Source organism: Neopsephotus bourkii, unplaced genomic scaffold (assembly GCF_033783945.1).
Source record: "Neopsephotus bourkii isolate Nb327-2 ecotype Australia unplaced genomic scaffold, CSIRO-AGI_Nbou_v1 NB_1768, whole genome shotgun sequence".
NCBI lineage: Eukaryota > Metazoa > Chordata > Aves > Psittaciformes > Psittacidae > Neopsephotus > Neopsephotus bourkii.
The window spans coordinates 8,070,464-8,088,201 of record NW_026902242.1 but is presented as its reverse complement, the minus strand read 5'-3'; the positions used below and the strand labels follow the sequence as shown (position 1 = coordinate 8,088,201).

At 41.7% G+C, this 17,738-nt stretch overlaps 1 long non-coding RNA gene across 1 annotated transcript; it reads right to left on the bottom strand.

The window, feature by feature from the left end:
* Window positions 1–6,893: 6,893 nt before the first annotated feature.
* On the bottom strand, window positions 6,894–8,691 carry LOC133225962 (uncharacterized). Its single transcript, XR_009729336.1, has 2 exons — window positions 8,591–8,691; window positions 6,894–7,348 (listed from the first exon to the last, which is right to left on the bottom strand). It is a non-coding gene; the product is annotated as an uncharacterized LOC133225962 (long non-coding RNA).
* Window positions 8,692–17,738: the final 9,047 nt, after the last annotated feature.

Below are 17,738 nucleotides of genomic sequence, written 5' to 3'. Positions count from 1 at the left end.
GGTGCTACTGATCAGATAGTGCCTTAATGCCTGAAAAGAAATCCTGTTACAGATGGGATTTTTCCTCTCTACGGGCCTTTTCCAGGAGCAGCAGGTATGATTTGGAGCTACAAGTAGATAGTTATACAGTGGGTAGAAAACCTTTCTCAGAGAAGGTTTGCTGATACAGATCAGGCCTTGAGGCAGATCAAGTTTGATTTTTCTGTTTCAAGTTAAAACATACATCCAGAACTTAAACTAGCCTCGGAAACTAATTGAGACTCAGTGGAGAGCACTGATCATAGCTTTGATGTTTTCAAAGCAGCTTAAGCAGCAGAGAAACAGGGAGCCATGTTCTTCTCCAGCTGAAGCTTGTGTATCTTTGCATTGTGACAGGTAAAATTACCTCTGAGGTTCCAGATTAGCAGTGACGAGTTTGATGCCCCGTCCCTGGCAGTGTTCAAGGCCAGGTTGGACAGGGCTTGGAGCAACCTGCTCTAGTGGAAGGGGTCCCTGCCCATGGCAGGGGTTTGGAACTGGATGAGCTTTAATGTCCCTTCCAACCCAAAACAGTCTGATTCTGTGATTAAGTTTGGGAGTTCATGTAGCCTCATGTTCTGTGGAGAAGAAATGAAATTCCCTCCTAAGCAGAAATAAAGAAGACTCTATTTTGTATTATGCTAAATATCCAGCTTGGAAGGGAACCAAAATAGGATGTCGGCCTCACAGAGAGATTCTTCTCAATGGGGTTCTTCTCGGTGCATGTAATGATAATGGTGTCTGTCTGCTTGTCATGAAAGAGGATGTCCACCCTTTGGCTCTTTTTTGGGTCTTGAGAAAAGCTGAGTTTATGTCTCAAAGATGACAAATCATTTCTAGGCAGAAGCTGTAGACAAGTCCTCAGAACAGTAAAGAAAGCAGTAAGACATTTGGTGGTGGTCTCATTGAGAAATGACAAAATGAATTTAACTGACATATTTGAACTTTTGCATTAGGGATGAACAACAGAGTTGAAACGTACTTCCATAACACTGCAGTTGCATATGGGAGCAGGCTAATGTAGCAGCAATATTATGTGTTTATTGTATCCCACTTATAATATCGGGCACTATTAGAATAAAAATGGATGTCAGTACACTAAACCTTGCATTATACAACCACTTACTGTACTTTGCTATCAGAACTAATACAGTATGAATGTTTACAGTACACTGGGGTAGAAATTCTAGTGAAATATGTGCTTTGTCATTTAGCTTTTTCAATAATTAGTTTATGGCCTCCTCGTCTTTTTTTTAGTTTATTTTACGGGAATTAATAGGCCACTTACATTTGTATTTTACATTAGTTGTATCATGGGTATTCGAAGTTCCAAAATAGACTGGTTTTGCCCTAAGCTGTATTCAAGCTTGAATAATTATTTCTGTCTCCCAAGCACGTGTTTTATTTGCAGCATATCGGCTTCTTTTTATTGAATACATTTGTCAGTTTTCTTCAGTTCGTTTTCAGTGTTCAGTATGATAAAAGGCAATTTGAAAAGCAGCCTGAAAACAATGTCTTAAAAGAACAAGGCTACTTTGAAAAGTTCGGGTGAAGAGTGTGTTTTGTAAAGGGCACTGAACTATGAATGGGAATAAAAATAAATAATCCACAGTAGGAAACTCTTGTCTATTCGAATTTTTGTATTTTTTCCCTGGCTATTTTACATCATCTTTGTTGTAAGTTACAAAGCTGATAAATCTTAAATAAAATGCTTTGAATAAAGGTTGCAGACCTTGAGAACTGCTGAGGAACTCAGTATTTTGGTCTGTTTCTTCAGCATGTAACTAGTTACTTGCTCTTTTTCTTTCTTGCACTAAATACAGTGAGATGTAAAGGTGCCTACCTGGTCTACTGGGAGCTCTTATTGAAGAGACACAGTACTCGCAGCAGCCTCCTGGGTAAATGCCAGCATACCTCTTCACAACAGGTAGGGCTTCTTCATCAACCTTCCATTCCTGCATAAACAAGCAGGTCTGAGTTCTCCAGTGACCAAGGTCTTGCAATCACTGTGTGCCATATTAAGAGCCTTGCCCTTTGTTTTGATTAGGATTGCATTACTTCCCTGTCTTCATGTTGGCTAGTGTACTAGCAAAAGAAAACTCCCTGCTGTTAGCTTTGTGTTTTCATCACTTGTCAGTTACAAACTTTGCAGTTTCTCTTCTTTTGAGGGGAAAACCTCTAATCTAATATTTTTCTGTCAGATGATGATTAGTGTCATTGTGCTTCTACTATTTCCTAACATGACACGGTAGAGACCTTTTGGTCTTACGAGCATTTGTTAAAGTTACTTTTCATGAGTTACTTTTCACTGTTCCATCAACACAGCTGGTTGGGTTTTTTTTTGGGGGGGGACTCCTGCTTAGAAGCTGGTGGGACACATGTTAGCTGTTTAATCTCTTTTATTTCCTGTTTTGGTGGCATTTAGGAGCTCCTCATGTAGTAATCCTGAATGGGTTGAATGAAAACTGTAGGACAGACCACTGAACCACAACAGAATTATGAACCAGATGTTCTTTTATTGTTTAAATGATTGTGTACTTACTATCTACCTACCTAGGTTTTTCGTACTCATTTTGTTTTCTGACTACATGATGATTTGAGTGTTGCCTCCTAAAGCATCCATGATTCCAGCTTTCCTCAGTTCTTTCAAAATGCATCCTATTTGAGGTCTGGGAATTACATACATCTACTCTCCATTTATGGAGAGTGCTTTTTGCTAATATATTCAGTTTTGACCCAGCTCCAAAGATATAATAGCCAACAGCTCTTCTCTGCTGATGCTAGAGGAATGCTAGTTCTCTGAAGTGCTGCCTCATAAAAGCCTTTTAAGGTTTTCATATTCAGCCTCTAATTAAGCAGGTGTCTAAATCTGTGAAGCTGCTTCATTCTGAAACATCAACCTGCCTCCACTTCAAAGTATGTTATTTCTTTTCCCAAAGATGTTGTAAAAAGTGCTGCTTTTTTGACCATTCACATTTGTAGGGTTATTTAAAGGCTTTGCCCCTCACCTGATGCAGTACTTGTTTTCCAAAAATACACAGAATACATCAGATCTGATGAAATGCCTCAAGGATGTTCATTAATAGTAGTGCTGGAGTTCGTATCTTTGACTGAAGATCTTTAACCATATTGGCTAACTAACTCTCCTGCTAGCCTAATGACAGAAGTAGTTGCAACTATGATCCATGTGATGCTTCTCCCACTAGAAATCCAAACGTTTCCTCATGTTTTTCTGGTGGCTGTTTTTCGGGGGGGGGGGGGAAGGGTTGGTTTTAAGCAATATGTCAGTTTGGCTCCGAAACACGTCTGGAATTTGTCATACCCAAACCCTGGAGAAAAGAGTGGATTTAGCCTAGCTTGTCCCCAGGGTTCCAGTATGGTGCAGCTCCAAATACAACCACTGACTTGCCTTATGATATTGAGAGAAGCAGCATGACATTAGTGTAGGAAGTCTTCCTACACTTCAGATTTACATCTGAAAATAAACAGTCTTTTTTTGGAAAGAACACTTGTGAAAGCATTATAAACTGAGGCACTCAACATTAACTACCACCGTCCTAAAAGAGCAAACTGAAAATACTCCTGCTTGTATAAGACAAAGGCAGGTTTTATTTGCATTTATTATGACCTCTTTGAGATAATAATAAATGCAAATATTACAAAAAATAAGTGTGTATTAAATAAAGACCTTCAGAAGAAAGAAAGAATTCCAGAAGCAACACAACTCCATGTCCTACACCTACAGGCTTATGTCCTACAACCACAGATTACTACTTTCCCATCTTGTGTGTTTTCAAGAAAACAACATATGGATGAAGAGAATTTCCCAGAGCAATTTGGAGGAGATAACACAGATGTGTGTGAGCGCTGTTCACTCAGAGTGGCTACTCATATTTACTTAGGGACTTCTGGCTCTGCAGTCACTGGTAACAGTAACACTGGTAACACCTAGAACTTGATCCCCCACTCAAAGACAGATAACTCATTCCTTACAGGGCTGCCTCCCATCCTTCCAGAGGCATTAGTCTCTCTTATCCCCAGGGGGTAAAGGGCCCTGTGTGCCTCTCAGCCATGAGGACACATGTTTTCCCCCAAGGTTTGCAGTGAGTCCAGTTGCCATTCACTTTTTTTCAAGGTATATGCAGAGTGTACAGATGATCCCCAGTTTAGCCCACAGAGCTGAAGGAAGGGAGAGAAATTTACACTGATCTTCCTCCATCCAGGAGCAAAAAGGGATGAATTAGGCCTGAAACAACCCTTCCATTTCAGAGCTATCTTTTAATAGAAAAAAAAAAAAAGCCTTTTTTTATATGACCCATTATTTGTTGATTCGAGCAAGTGCTGGGGCAGCAGAAGTTTGTCCCCTTTATTGTACTGCACAAACTGTTACGGTGTCTGCCCTCTGTTCTCTCAGCCAGAAGTGAGCAGGCTTTTCTAGCTGCAAAATCAATATTTTTTCATTACAGAGCAACTTGGTCTGCAGACCTAGAGAGTATCCTGGTCCTACAAGTCTAAAATGTGCATTTCCTCCGATCTTCCAGGAATTAGCAACTGCAAAGAGTGGCAGTGGGTTTGCTTTTTCCTTGAAAGCTCTGCCCACACACCTAGTATGCACTGCTGTGTTTCTCTGATGCATTCAGCTTGCGGTCACCACCTATCATTTCTCTTTCTTCTCTCTGTGCCACCTTACATTGGATGTAAAGTTCTTGAGACACGTTTAGGGCATCAATTTCCTCAGGGCACTTCTTTAATTTAAGGAAAGGACAGAGACTCCAATTAACCTCTAGTGAACAGACCCATGGCTCACTGTCTGTCTGGGAAAATGAACCTCAGGGAATGGTACTCTTACATTGTAAGTGCATGTCAGAACCACAGTCAGAACTCATGTTTTGGCTCTTACTCTGGCATGTATTAGAACAGTGTGAACAAGCAAGTTCATTAGCCTCCCAGAGCCTGATTTTTTTTTCTACTTGCAAAGAAGAAATTATGTTTACCATGGATGAAATCCTAAAAACAATGAACACAAATCAGGAACGTCAGCATGTGCTAACTTACTACACGGTGGTAACCACCCTTCTCTTACATGTAGAACAGAAATTCTTAAAAGGAAATGCACTGGTAAACATTGACATTCTGATGTTACTCACAAGATTATGTTCATACCCACAGGTATGCAAATAACTAGAATAGCAGCTTTTATTTTCTGAACAGAAAGTTGAAGTGCAAGACTGATGCTTGCACAGAGTAAAATGAGCTAATAGGAATATGATTCCTTCTGTTTAATGCTGCCTAACTCCTGATTGCTCATACTTGGGCAGAGCAGAACCTAGGAACGTGCTTCCTTCAGACAGAAAGACGTAGCAGCACATGCAACAATAGCAAGATTCAAACCTATACTGACTGAAAAATCTAGCTAGCAGAGTGCCACTGCTTTGTCCCGGTAAGCAGCTACATCCAAAACTGAGATCCCCAAACTATTTTACTAATACTGGAGTAAAAGGTGTTCCCAGGATGATGCAGGTCACAACTATAGGGTCACTCACCCTTTGCCTTTTTCTTCCATACCACCTGGGAGCTCTCACCAGCCCTTGCTCAGTGCTCAGCTCTACCTCAGAAATGAAGCTTGTGTTGCAAATCATCAGGAGTCTTTCACCAGCAGATCTGGTTCATCTAACAGACTCCAAAGGGACGATTCACACAAAAACACAGGGATCTGTCTCCCAGGGAAAGAGCTGAAGACACACCTCAGCCCCCCATTGCTTAGGCGATTCCTTGATACACATTTCTGGACACATCCTTCTTGCTTCTTGGGCAGTAGAAGGCTGTGGATTCTCACAGAGTGTAAGACAAGGGACAGTAATGCTCACTGTTGCCATGTTAAGTTTTGTTCTCCTGAAAACAGACCTAAAAATAACTTGTGGCCCAAGATTTAAACATTTCATACTGGTCAGCTACCATGGACACTCACCTGTGGATACCTAAGCTTGTAATCCCAAACATACCTAGAGCTTTCTCTAAGAAAAAATAAAGGAAGACTGTTTCTGGGAAGCCAGCCTGGGACACAAGGCTGCAGAAACAATAGTGTCTGAGTTACAGACTCTGGTCTGGGTTAGATATAAGAGGGCTTAATTCACTGCTTATTGAGAACAAAGCAAGGCAGTGATTGAATAAATTACTTTAAGGTTCTTCACTTTAATGATTATATAAGATGGTACTTTGTGTTGTCACATGAGCAAAGGTCAGTGAACTGTCAGTCCTCATTACTTGGGCAAACATTCTTTTGAGAACTCCCAAACGACTTCATGGTACATGGAAATGAGTACGTCTTTAATGGTTCTCTTTAAAAATCAATAAGCATACAGTTTAGAAAGAAGGCAAATCAGTAAATGGAAGGAATCATAATTAAAGAGAAGCAAAAAAAATGAAGAGCTATAAAAAATAAAAAGCATTACTAAGACTTATCGCCTTGTCCCATGAGACAAAAGTTAAGCATTACAACTCCTGATTGGACCGACGGCCCATGTCAGTCTAAAATAACCTATCCCAGAAAAGAAAATCTAAAAGGAAATGAAGAAAGTACAAAACCCCCTCAAACCCATCAAGGAGAATAATGGAATCAGTCATGCACTGGGTACATTTTATCTACCACCGGGATTTAACATTATGTGCTGAATTTGCTGTGACAGTGGATCTGGGGTCAAGTAAAAGCACATTCTTCTACCACCCCATGCAGTGCACATTCACAAATTTTTCCTGAACCGGTGCAAGACCCCAGTTGGTTTTGATACCCCTTTTGCTTTGTAAACATTCACATTTCCATTTATTGTACTGAACTGCTCACCCATTTTGAATCATGCTCCTAACTCCAAGCTGTCTTCCAGAAAATAATTCTCTTTAATTCTTGTATTCCAAGTTAGAATAACAGCAGATACTAACCTTCTGCATGCTCTTCACTAATCATTCTATAATAGCCTCTCATTAAAATAATCACTGTAGATCTTCTTTTCAGTTCTGAGAGGAGTTTCCCTGCTGTCTCTGATCAACATTTAACACCTGTGAATGAACTGTGGTATCTGCTCTACCTTTTATTTTCCTTCCCAATGGGAGGTCTAGAAGTGAACAAAGTCAGTCAGGAGAGCACTAATGGCTTTTCGTAACAGTCTTCATCCAGGATTCTAAGCAGGGTCTTAGAGTGTATGCACAGCAAGTGTAAGGCAGGTGAAAAATTCCTTCCAAGCAACAGAATTAAAGAGATGGTTTTCTTTCCATTAGTTTCAAGCTCTCTCCTATCTTGAAAACTATTCATCAACACCAAATTCCACATATTGCCCTGGATAGGAAAAAAAAAATAGATTTGGACTGAGAAAACTAAGCAGCAAGTTACCGAATGTCATTCATGGAGCATAAATGGAGGTTATACTCTGACACCAGAGAAAAGTCACAGTTACAGTGCACAAGCATTCTCAGATTCTACTTTTGTTATTGCTACATTATATGATTACATATGAAAAAAAAACAAACTAAATCACAACCTAACAGGGAAATTCATAATACTTGGGAAAATTTAGTTGAATTCTTTGTGTTATTGAAGGGTAAATATTTTCTCAAGACTACAGAGTACTGGGTTTAGTCCTGTGTTACTTCACCTCTTAGTTCTTACGTTTACTACAACACAAGTTATACAGAGGAACAAGTATATTATTCCATTTGGGGGAATGTGAGTGTACACCTAACTCATCAGCCGAGGTGGATGCTTAGGTTTTTCTTTAGCTCATTTTTCATTCACAGAACCACAGAATGGTTTGTGTTGGAAGGCACCATACGGCTTATCCAGTTCCAACCCTCTGCCACAGGCAGGGGCACCTTCCCACCTTCCACTAGAGCAGGTTGCTCCAAGCCCCTGTGTCCCACCTGGCCTTGAACACTGCCAGGGATGGGGCAGCCACAGCTTCTCTGGGCACCCTGTGCCAGTGCCTCAGCACCCTCACAGGGAAGAATTTCTTCCCAATGTCTCATATCAGTCTCCCCTCTGTCAGGTTAAAGCCATTCCCCTTGTCCTGTCCCTATAGGCCCTTGTCCAAAGCCCCTCTCCAGGTTTCCTGTAGCCCCTTCAGGCACTGGAGCTGCTCTAAGGTCTTCCCTTAAGGAGCCTTCTCTTCTCCAGGCTGAACCAGCCCAGCTCTCTCAGCCTGGCTCCAGAGCAGAGCTGCTCCAGCCCTCTCAGCATCTTTGTGGCCTCCTCTGGACTCGCTCCAACAGCTCCCCGTCCCCCTTGTGCTGTTGCTCCAGAGCTGAATGCAGGACTTCATTGCATAGAGATTACTTGAAAATGTCCGTATTCACCACAGAGAGTCTATCTGTGGGAAACTGAAAAGTGGTGCCTGTTGGAGCTTATGGCCTTTTTGATTATGACTACTTGATCAATGAAGAAAACAGATTACCCAGTCCTCCAGTTAATGAATAAGTACTATTTTTCCTGTCTGGGACCTAATGAGAGCAGGATCCCCAAGTGTCATCCACTAAGGACAAATGAGCGGTATATATGGTACAATGATGTGAATTCCATACCCACCCAATTTATTTTAAAATAAATCTGTGCACATCCTTTGAAGATATCCTCTGGAAAGAAGTCCTTTGTAATCTGTCATGTTCCACTGGGGTTGGCAAACATCTGTGCATGCAGCAGGGGAGAAGACAGGGGGATTTGTTTTACCAGGTTAACCTTCCTTAGGGCCTTTCAACTTCTTCTCCTAATGACTTCCCTCAGACTTCCCCTTTTTTAAGCAGCCATAGTATGTGCAAGCATCCACATTTGTCTTGGATATTTAATTCAAGCAATTTATACTGAGGGTTATGCTCATGCCACATAGCTGGACCAAGCACACCTCCATAATAAGGAAAATGCATGTACACAAACCCCTTTAATCTTGCTTCTCATCCTTCTCCAGATGCACTAATAAACAGACACTGGCAACATGAAAACTAAGTATCATTTATCTTTTGCTCCTTCAGCAATAAACCCTCTCATTTGCTACCAAAAGGCAGAGGTAACCCCCCTAAAGAGGTAAAAAAACCCCTCGCAATTGTTGATTTACTCCCAGATACGAATGATTTATTTGGAAGTATCCTATTTGATAGCTGCGTCATGGGGCGTTTTCTTTCCCCTGAGAGAAGACAGGAGATCATGAACACAGAGAGAAAGAAGATACCCTAGACAGTGAGCAGTGGCCAAAGGGCTGGACAAACTGAAGAACAAATACAGGAGAAAAGAATGTTAGCTGAAGAAACAGAAAAACGATAGTTGAAAACTACCTAGTAAACTGACCGAGTTCCAGGACTGGGCTTGTTGAGCTCTTCTCACGTGAAATCTCACAAAAGCATCAGTGAAGACTGGACTTTTACAAGGAACTTAAATAGAGTGGGTGTACAGACCCTGTTGACGCTTACAGCAACACAGTTTAAGTCTGCTAGATGTAAAACCCACATATTTCTGAGTCTGGGCTACTTTGGAACGGTCTCCTGCGGTTTCTCCTGTGAGGGACTCCCAAAGGCTCAGGAGCACCCACAGGCGGGGCAGCCGCCGCCATTTTGTGCCAGGCCGCAGTGGGTCTGACCGCTCTTATGAGGGACCGCGCCCCCGCCCTGCCGGGGTGGCTGAGGGGCCGTTCCCGGCCGGGAGCCCCGTTCATCTGGAGGTGAACGGCTGCAAATCCGCTGCCGCTTTGCAGGCCTGACAAGCTGCCCATGCCGGGGAGGGGATGGCCCTGCTACGGCCATGGGGAATAATAGCTGTAATAGCGCCGCTGGTGGAAAAGGAACCCTGAAATAGCCGCTTTTTGTGGCGTGTTTTAAGGCGCCACAGATATGGGAAAACACAACCCTGGCCTTTCAGACCGAAAGGTAGAACTAGCACCAGTGAGAAAGACTGGAATTTGCTGAGGGCATTCAAGGGAGATAGTGGAGAACTTGCGGTGGTTGTGCCTTAAGGATGAAAAGTCCAGAACGGCTAGGCTTGAAGTACTATGGAGGAAGTATTTGTGTTCTTGTTAAAACAATAAACCCACTGCTTTCATACATCGTTGTAGAATGACTGTAAACAAAGCTCAGTGCCCAGCCAGACATCCCCATGTAGAAGGGAGCAACTGCCCAAGAGCAGAAAGAGAACTTGTGTACAGGGACAGCACACAGTTAGTGTGCATGCTGTATTTCACACAGCACATGAAGAATCTTCCCAAAATTCCAGCAGAATGAAAACAGAAAATTCCACATGAATTTGGAGGTAATTTCTGCATGGAGTAGAACATCCAGAATTAGTCAGGCCTGAGGAGAGAGCCGCTTAAGGTTCTTCAAGATTTTTGCCTCGTCAGTATAAGCAATTCACAGTACATCTTCCAGCAGATCATCTGTGTGATTAAAGAGTGCTCAGTAAGATGTCAGCTAAAATAGTAGTGGAGATGTTTCTATTTCTGCAGTAAGTGGGCTGAAGCCCAACATTTTCATCTTACTCTTCTATACATTTAAGAACTGCTGCTGCAGTTCCTGGGTAAAGTGCTCATGGCTCTTTAAAGTGCTTGGTGCTTGTTTAAGAAACCTGCATTTCCCCTCAGTTAGCTGACAAATCCAGGAACTCTTTGCTTCAGTCACCTGCGAGATAAAGCTAAACTGCAAGGAGGAATGGAAAATGCTGTATAAAATGTAAAGTACTACCAGGGCCCTAGTAAAATGCTGTTACTAAGGAGGAATTGAAGTGTTACATGTTACACACCAGACATTTGCTGCTTCAATGTGTATGTGTTACCTATTTAGAAGGGAAATTTGAAACAGTTGAGTGAATCTTTGGGGTTTTGTTTTAGTTATTAAAAAAACCCCAAACTTGTAATTTGGACGGAGAAAATACGTAAAGAACTTGAATAGCAGGACTAAAACAGCACCCTTACGGGTAGCATTAACTTTGGTGATAGTAGCTCGAAATATATTTGTGTGGTGCAGTAATCTATAGTATGAGTTAATACAGTTTTACCTTTAATATATATAATATGCTGTGTATTTTTTCTGATGCCATCATCTTGGAAATGGGTCTTGCATACAGGATACGAAGAATTTTTTTACAGTAACAGCAAAGTACTCTGCTGAATTAGGATTATTAGCCATCTCAATCAATTTCTGTCTAGTTGATAGTAGTCAGAGCTACCATTTAACACTAGACATCTTTGCTGTTTGAAGGCCTAATGTCCTATGAATCCCCTCAGGTTTACTTTTTTGAGTTTTAACTATTATATGACTTCACTTTGCATTTGCTGCTGTTACTGCGAGCATCCCAAACAGCACAACTAGGGCTTGAATAGACGGGAGACCCTTGGGCACCTGGAGCTCATTCCCTCACCTCAGCTGCTTCTCTGCTGATCACACTACCTGGGGTGTAAATGGCGGTAGCCCCCTGCCTTTCCTTAGGCACAGGGTTGCTGCTGGTGCTTCCAGGGAGCTGATGGAGGTCTGTGAACAGGAAGGGTCAGGAGGCCTGCCGGCAGTGATGGGGGCAGGCGCCATGAGGTGTGGAGAATCACCTCAGGCTGCGGTGGGGAAGGTGAAGAGGGTATCAGAGCGGAGCCTGCCTCACTTCACTTTCCCCCCAGGAGTAGCAGCCATTCTGGCTCTGTCGTCCCAGGAGGGAGTGAAGAAGCTGCCCCATAAGGAACAACAAACCGTGAGTGTGTGCGGGAAGTGGGGGAGCGTGGCTGGGCTCGGGGAGGTGTCTGCTGAGTACCGGGGGGGTCAAGAGAGGGGAGGGGTGGCGGGGATGCTGTGCTGCACCTCCCTATGGTCAGGTCTCTCTGTGCCCTCTGGGGTACAGGCTTATGGTTTGTTGTTGGCTGGTTTTGGTTTGCTTTGCGTTGTTAGGGATTTCTTTGTCAGCCAAAGCCTAGTTTTGTGGGGTAGAGCCAGGGTCACGGTGTAAGAGCAGGGCTGGGCTCCCATGCCACACTGCCTTGCAGCTGGCAGTCACTGTGGGGGTATTATCTGGACCGGGATTGTTCCCTTTTCTCTGTGCTCTTCTCCAGTTGGTTTCTCTGTTCTGTCAGTCCATGACTGCTTCTGACCAGATGTGTTTTTCCTGTGCCATTTGTTACCTGTTGCATGAGGTGGCATTTGAACTTGGTATGTGCTGTATTGTAGCTGAGCAGGGCTCAGAAATAGGGCTATTGCAGTAACCTCATTGCTTTGTGCTCACTATGGCAGATTATTAATCTGCTATGTCTCTCTGCTCTACCCTCCTGATAGCAGTCATATATGACATGATGTGGGCTATCTCACATTTAGTCTAGCGGAGTCCTTATGTAGCAGGCAAGCAGAAAGAATGTGTGTATTTTCCCTCCTATTTTATTGCACTTTACTCTTTGTTCTAATGGGAAATAATTGCACTTAAAAAAATAATGACTGGACCGTTGTGCTTTTTTCTCTGTCTCGGAGGGCAGGAAGGTAACTGAGAGAGGAGAGATGCCAGGTACGGAGGAGTGCTGCTGTGTTATCCTATGACTTTCTATCACAGTTTCACATTTACCTCAAAAAGCATTGCTAGTGAAAATAGGTCCCTCCATCCCATCAGCTGTGAGATTTACTGTTCCATTGTACGAAGGATTTCTGCCCCTGACTCATCACCACAGACAAACTCATTACTCATCTACACAGGTAAAACAGAAGTATGAATAAATATAAAATATCATGTTAGGCAGAGATGAGTTGTAAAAACACTATAGTATATGTGTGTTCCAGCTGTAAACCTAGTATGAGGATAACTGTCATGAATCAAAAGAGGCAATGCTAAATCTCTGTCATATTGCATCTTTTCTCTGATTTGTAAGACCTTTGACATCATTTTGTATTGGTACTTACTGCTTTGAAATCAGAGATCCACATGGGTGTGTGCTGCACCTATTCACAGACAGCCCATTCCCTAAAGATGATAAATCCCAAGCAAAAGGAAGTAAAAGAGAGAGAAGGCAGCTTGTGCAAGGTCATGTAGAGGTCATTGGTAAAATAAATGGCTGCTTAAAAAGACAAAAGCAACTCCAGTGTGTTCCACCTTGATCCGCACCTCACTAGCAGTGATGATGAAGCAGCATGTCCAGAGTGGATGCCAGTGATGTAGTGTCTTCCTCTACATCTGGTGTCACAGGGTTGAAGAGGTCTTTAATGTAACTCGGGTGATTTTCAGAAACAGAAGTTTAAGGAAAGTAGTACTTGGACTATGCATCTGTTGGCAGATGTGGAAGGAGAAGAAAGATACTCATGGGTGGGTATATCATCATATTTTTAATACTCAAAGTGGAAGAGAGTTTAGACAGTGACAACCCATAGCAATGTACAAGCATGAAATACGCAATAAAGCTTTCATTCAAGGTAGACTTTTAAGAGGCCTTAATGAAAGCTAGAGCTGCATTATGGTAATCCAGACAATAAATGAGGGAACAACTAAATAGAAGTCCACAAAATCCCAATTATAACTCCTAGTTATGGCAATGCACAGAATATGCATTTTGTGCTGTCTTCATCCCCTGGTTGTTGGTTTGAAGCTAAGCAAGACAAAAGAATGAAAGTAACTTTACCTCGGACATCCTGCTAACAATGCAGTTTGTTTCTTATTTACAGGTCTCCCTGTTTCCATCTCCTGTTTCTCCCTTCCCCATACAGACATAGACACAAAAGAAAATTGGGGAATTTGTAGTAATCCTTAGCTGCAAAGTTACCTTGACTTTTTGAGAGTTAAATGCATCTATCTAAGTAGTGTTCACCCTCTAGTCTCCTGTCTCTTCATTAAAACTTACTTTGTCAGTTATTCTTAACATTAGTCTTAGCAGCTTGCCAATGCATTTTTCAACTGTGGTTATAAATACGACTGACTTTTAGTAGGAATGATGTCTAGTGAAAGGCAAACCTAGAGCCAAAACCAGACTAAATTCTTAATTAATTGTCCTGTTAATGTATAACCAGATTCCTTAGCTCCAATGATTTTGTCAGTACTCAATGCTCACTATATAATGTTTGAAGTCCATCCCCAAATGCTTCATTCACACTATTCAGCATTCCAAGTACCACTCCTCCTACCCGTCTGTCTGGCACATGAAATGGCAGACGTCTTTCCTTATTTGGGCCTTTGGAAAGCTGATGCAAAAAGAGATGGAAGGTGGCTGTGAAGTCCTCCACAGGCAGCTATGCTGGATGAGTAAAATCCCTGGAGCTTGCTTTAGTATCCAGTAAGCAACACTAAGTTTGGTTCAGTGGATCCAGTGCTGCTGTGTCTCTGGCAGGTCTGGGAATCTTTCTGGAAGGAGGCAGAGCTGGAACAAGGAATTAGGCACAGAACTAACCTTTGCAAGGCCTATCTATGGCTTGATTAGGTGATTTCATGTCTCCTATTGGCAGTTTGGGGGGATAGAAGCATACTTTGTGATTATTAAGGGTATGTTTTTGGTTAATTTGTATAAGCAGCCATAAGGAAATGAGATGCCAGACCGACTCAGTCTGATACTGTCTTTGGATGAGAGTCTCTATAAGAATTTCTCTCTCTGGGTACCACAGACATTACTTGGCTCTAAGAAAAGTTGCATGCAATTCTTTAATCAGATTTTTTTCCCAAAGGAAGGAAAAAGTGAGTCCACCAGGAAACTTTGTGAGTTCAGTATGAACTTGTTCTATTTCAGTCATTCAAAGAATATAAAAACAAAGATTATGTTCCCGTCTAACTTTGAAACATGCTTTTATATATGCTTTTTCTTATTACAGATTAGACATATTTTGTTCAGATGTTTTTAGCTTCCTTAGAAAATAAAGGCAAAACTTTTTATAGCAATCTGAAAATAAATTGGGAAGAAAATAGCTTTATTCAGCCAGCAAATAGTCAGTAGGCAGAGCAGTGCAAATAGCTGTTTTCGCAGCTCTTGTTCAGGCAATAAGTGAACTTCTGATCTTAGATGCAATGTCTCATCAGCAGTGGGTTCAAGTGGATCAGAAATGGCATATTGAGCCAATCCTTAAATCATCCATAGCTTTGTTGTTACCTTCATATGGATTATAAAATGAAATAAGACACAGATTATCGGATGTTGATAGGTAAGTTCTGCCACTCAGCATAAAAATCTTGAAAGATGTTTTTGAAGATCCCATGCAACTAAACCTGGAAATACAAGCATGGTTTGGTAGGGGAGGTTCTACATTTTTAATTTTGTATTGATCCTGTTTGCCAGTGCAAGTACTATTTAAACAAGAAAGTATTTCTCCAGGGCCTTCAACTTAATATACTTATTGTAGCCTCCTTATCCTGTTAAAATGAAGAGAATCAGATTGCTCTGTGTTGAACAGCTGCTTGAAGTCAATCTGTGTCCACTGTTAAGGGAAACAATATTAGTGAAGGGGAGCAGAAGGCAGCATATCAAAATGATATCCTCAAAGCATTTTCTACAGCTGTCTCAAAGGTTCATGGGGTATTACAAAGCATAGGAGACATCTGGCCACATTTTTTTAATCTCATCAGTGTATAGAAAAATCTCTTCTCTGTTTACCGCTGCTTGTCAAGAGCTTTGAAAGCCCTGTATGTTTTGTATTTGCTTATTAATCTTATTGCTGTATGAACACAGTCGTTGATTCTTAACTACCCAAATCAGCTTAACGTGTCGTTAAGCCACCAGCTTCACTCACTGTAACATCTGACTCTCTCCTGCTTATTTTTAGCTCTTCATTGAATCCCTTTGTAAAGTAGGAGATTTGGGAGTATTTTTACACTGTGTTGTGGGGCATGTTGTCTTTCATCTGCAAGTGCTGTGAAATCACTCTTTCCTACTCAAGAGTTCTATTGTACTTCTGCTCAGTGTTAATGGCTCTTCAGTTTGGTCTGTGGAAATACTTTACTTCTCCCTGGAGGTATAATACTAAATTGACTTGTTCTGCAGGCACCACTGTAGCTCCCAAAGGCTCAATATGATGAACTGTTCCTCGTGCCCTGCCCCTGCAGGTTAACATGCATTGCCCAGCCAGGTTCACCAGTTACTGTGGGATCTCAATTAGACCAAAAACATATTGTGGAGCCTAATTTTGATGAACCAACACAGCAGGCTTTATTTACTGTGATTTGTCATCTTGGCCTAGTTTGATGTGGCCATTTCTTTCTTAAGAAGTAATTAAAGCACAAACACAGAAAAACATTCTGGCTTTTGTTTTGCCCAGAGGACAACATATTCTCTGCTGTTGTGTGTGACATTAAACTACGTTTCTTGATCCAAGGCTTTTCATCTAAATTGGCAACATATTGGACAATGTATTTGATTCACATGATATTTCTCAGGCCTGCATAAGCTATGCTGTTATCGTGAGGAATATTTTTTTGCCTTTTGTTACCCGTTTTGCCAGAGGTCTGTATGAAGTGTCTTCATTTATGCTGCATTGCTAGTTGAATCTCATATTTTTTTTAGTCTCTCCTTCCACTTCTGGACCAACCTAAGACCTTTATGTGATATCCACTCTCTGTCCTCTTCCGTTTCTGCCAGGAAAACAAGCTGTTCTTTTTCGAGATTGTATTTGGTGAGTGTCCCAGTGTTGCAAGTCGGTTCTCACTAACCCTATTTACTGTAGCCTGAAGGGGTTTGTCTGCACAGGGACCAATTTTCTTGCTACCTAAGCTCTGCATGGGCAAAAGAAGATGAGTAATAGCCGTACTGTTTGTTACATTAAAATGTTGGACCTGCTTTGTGCTTTTCCAATTGCTAGATTGTACTCAAAAAGTAAACACTGTCTCTTACAAAGCAGAATTCTGGCTGTAAAATTAGAGATGGACTAGAGATGACATCTCTGCTGTGCCTGAAGTCTGGGATAACAGCTATGAAAAGGTAAGCTGATGTCCATGTGTGTTGCCATGCAGTTAAAGTCATCCAGTCTAAACTGATCCCATCTTCTGGCATCAAGGCAGCAGCATTAAAATGGCTTTAGTAAGTCTTCCAAGTTGTATGAATTGCTGAGTTAGCTTGAGAAACCATTGAGCTGAATCAATAAACTGATGGCAGAAAAGAAATGAAGCTTAAATAACATTTGCCACAGTGTTGTACTGGGATATAGTCGCACCAGAGCTTGCTACCTTAATTCTAGGCAGTTCTTTGAAAATACTTGGTTTAACATCTTGAGAAGTCAAAAACTTTGGTCTCTTTCTAGCCTTAATACACCTGTTGTGCCTTGAATATTGCAGGATCTAATGTCAGCCTGAGTTCATGGAGTCTATTTCTTGTAATCTTCTCACACCAAGTTTAGTTTAGTTAAGTTGAAACAACAGCCAAATGACCCAGTTTTGCCCTCCATAGTGAGCAAAGCATCTGGTGTTTAACTGAGAACTATGCTACCCCGGCAATCTCTCATCTCTTCCCCAGTGCATTGGCTCTGTTGACAGCCCTGCAGCATAGATGTAGAATTTACAGGGCGTTAGAGATGGGGCCAGAGCAGGTGATATGTTTTGATAAAGCCGGGTTCCTAAGCATCAGTGGTAGTTGGTTCATGCTATACACAGTGAGAAGAAGGGTTTGCTCTGTTTCTCCACAGGTGATGACGGCACCATCTGCAAAGTATTTCTTTACTAAATGAAAAATAATGATCTGTTTTGTCACAGTGAGACTTTATTTTTTTTCTGCTTGTCTATATCTGTGCCTTTACTTTCATTGCAAAGGTATAGTGACCTAGTTTAG